Source organism: Montipora capricornis, chromosome 9 (genome assembly GCF_036669925.1).
Source record: "Montipora capricornis isolate CH-2021 chromosome 9, ASM3666992v2, whole genome shotgun sequence".
Classification (NCBI taxonomy): Eukaryota; Metazoa; Cnidaria; class Anthozoa; order Scleractinia; family Acroporidae; genus Montipora; species Montipora capricornis.
The window spans coordinates 40,285,426-40,288,729 of record NC_090891.1 but is presented as its reverse complement, the minus strand read 5'-3'; the positions used below and the strand labels follow the sequence as shown (position 1 = coordinate 40,288,729).

The 3,304-nt window shown below is 38.0% G+C and overlaps 1 long non-coding RNA gene across 1 annotated transcript in view; it reads left to right on the top strand.

The window, feature by feature from the left end:
- Positions 1-378: 378 nt before the first annotated feature.
- The window catches only part of LOC138015984 (uncharacterized), a 3,559-nt gene continuing 633 nt past the window's right edge, over positions 379-3,304 (top strand). Inside the window, exon 1 of the long non-coding RNA XR_011125683.1 lies at positions 379-2,046. This is a non-coding gene — a long non-coding RNA (uncharacterized lncRNA). The remainder of the gene's footprint in view (positions 2,047-3,304) is intronic.

Here is a 3,304-nt window from a genome sequence, read left to right as displayed (position 1 = left end):
AACACGAGCCGCAGGCGAGTGTTTCCACAGCTTTTTCGAGTTCTCCCAAACTATCACGAGTGTTTCTATGACTCGACAGAAACACGGAGTACATGTTTTCTATTTCTTTTAGAAAACAACGCGACGAGAAAAAGGAAAACAACTTGTTAACTCTAATTATCAAAATGTAAATTCTCTTTGCTCGCGCCATCACTACGTCAACAACTCGTGAGTTCTGTGTCTCCATCGAGTTATAAAAACACGATTTTTAACCAATCAGCGCGCGTATTTTCTTAGGACTGTTTTCTAACAGATACTATAATCTTTGATTTACAAAGTAAAGGGAATCGCTGTAAATATTCGAAAATTACTCACCTTCAATCGCTATGCTAAACAGAACTTCGATATCGATGCTTCTTGTGCCTTTGTGTCAAGTGACTCAAGTTACCCAGAAAACCTCGCGAACTCGGTGAGCAATACCGATACCACGTTGCACGCTCGGTTGACCAAATAGAGGTTGCTTTCCCCAAAACAATATCTACCAATTCGCATATTTTCCCTTTTTAAGCGGGGGCTTCCACTTTGCCTCAAACCTTTGCGGAGCTGAGGCAATTACTTATTATCACGTTTTCTCGACGGTTGCTTGCTTCGAAACTCTCGATTAACGTTGATCAACAACTCGATTTTCACAGAATACAAGTGTAGTTTTTCCATTTCGCGAAGTACAGCTTTCCCATTTTTTTGCATTTGGTTTCGCAAAGCTCTTACTCAGTAAACTGTGTAGTATGGATATAAAGGAGCTTAGCCTGTGGTGCTGCGACGCTGTGGAGTGTGGAAGTGAAACGCATAAATTGGTTTACGGTGGTCAATTAACCACATCAACTGACTCTGTTGATAAACCCATTTCTGTAGACCAGTTTACAGCAGACATAAATTAGTTTTAGGAGAAGGGGCTTTTTCGGTGACTTACAAACAAAAACATAGTTTCTTCGACACTTTTCACCCAATATTCGGAAGTGCAAAAACACAAGATGTGAAAGGAAATGACACCATTCAGACTTAGAAAAAGGGACAGAATCCGTACATTGACCAGAAATAAACGCTCTTTTTTTTCTGCTTGAAGATATAAGACAATTTAGTCTTCTAACGCATAAACTCTTTCAAGTATTTATAATCTCTGATCAAAGGGAATTCAAACTGCTACAAATTTTTGAAAGACCTTAGAAAGGGTGCTAACTTGTGGCGGGAAAAATTGCAGTTGCTTTTATATACTAAAGACGGAAAAAGGAAAGGAAAGGAACTTTATTTAAGTGTCTAGTCGATTTAGCGCTGGAGCACTAATTGGGGACACTGTAAAGTGAAATTAACAATGAAAGCAAATCAAGTCAAATAACACCATAAATAGCGATCATGTGCTTCCATGAGACGATGATTCACCAGGCCCGCGTATTATTTGTCAAGAAGAATTCAAGACACCAGTATTTTCTAGGATGCATCAACACAGCATTATATTAGGACAGGTAACACCTGAGAATATTTATGTTTGTGAGTTCGAGCCTGTCCTGATGAGCTTTGTTCTTTAGTTTTAATATCAAAAGCTGATGACAGATGAAAACAGAAGCCCACCACTCAATCAATCAAGGATTCGTATTCAAGAGTAACATTAAACAGGCAACATCAAGATTTTCTTGATAGGAAATGATGGGATAGGAATTGTGCGATTTTTAAGAATATCACTGTCATTAAATCGTTAAACATTAAACATTCTTTTTACTCATTTTCCACACATTTTCAACGCACTACGCGTTTTCCACGCACTCCGCGCTCCTCATAGTCCATCCAATCAAACTGCTGGCTGACATATCTGGCACACAGACCGCTAAGGTCGCCATTATCTCACGAAGAATCTTAGCTTGATGACGAAAATTATTGCCTGGACCCGCATGAGGTTAGACTGAGTTGTAAGCGCTAACAGTTTTAGCTGAATGTACATCGATCCCGGCAACCGACGAAGGTTTGAGGCTATTGGTTGAATCTCGTACTAGTACTTGTGAACAAGTTTTGAAGGTTTGTTATGTAGCTGACTGATATTACCATCCTATCTCTGCGTTTAACCTTTTGACATAAGTGATGTTTGACACATACGTCAATCTAGATGCTGAGAATGTCAAAAACCAATTATTATTTTTATGCCAAAATTAATATCAGTGCTTCATCTTGTCTACCCTAGATTCCAGAGGTTATTTTCTCGCTATGAAAAGAGCGATTATTTAGCGAACACTTCAGAGCCTGAATCTCAGAAAAAAGACCCTAAGGGCAACTCCACCACAAATTAATCACAGGAAACTAGAAACAAATTTGTTGGTCACAGTAGACTAGTAACAGTTTTGATATGTTTAGTCTATTGTGGAATGGTATATATGTTCACAGATATTCCTTGTGCACCAAACAGTTTTTCAGTTAAATAATTGGCTGTAATTGCCAACACGCCACTGTCTCTTTATTAAATCTTGTACCATCACTTGAATTGGGAAATATTATAATTTTGTTTTATTCAAAACAAAGGAAAATGCTAATTAATCCCCTGAACCTCGGCTCTGTTCTTTTGTTGCTACACAATTCGAAACTACCCTATTCTTCGATCCTTTTTCTGCTGAATAATAATTAATACAATCGCCTTCGGTTTGTTATAGCGATATTTCTCGTGACGTCGCCCATTGTTGTTAAATATGCCAACCAGAACCTAATTGGCTGTTGAAACAATAACTTCTTTTGTTCCGTGATAGCAAAATGTGACGCCAATGTTTGTAAAGAAGAAATATAGCTTTAGGATACCTCACCTTATCACCTTATTATTATGTTTAATTGGTAAAGTAAAGGAAAGAAGACAAGCTCACCTCGTAGTTCCAATTGGCGTTATTGCAACCACTCTGCGACTTCCAAGCCTTTGAATTTGACAAAAATGATGCTGGCTGCTCAGGGATGAAACTTGTACGAACTTCGTACAAGTTTCATCAGGACAGACCATGAAAAATTCATCCTCACGCACTGACATTTGCCATGAAACTTTAACTTCAACTTTAACGAAATTTCGCGTTGTTTTGCAGGCGACGGCAAAGAAATGTATTAAATTTTAAATCTCACGTGCAGCTCATGCAAAGCTTTTGTTTTTGCTAATTAAATATGCAAGCGTTTGACGTTTTCGCTTTTTACTTAAAGTTCTCTATTAAGTTCCAAAAGGAACTGGGAAACAAAAATGCATCGTTATTTTGACATCTTTACGACTTATTAATCTAATAGGTCACAGTCAATTATTGGCGTACGT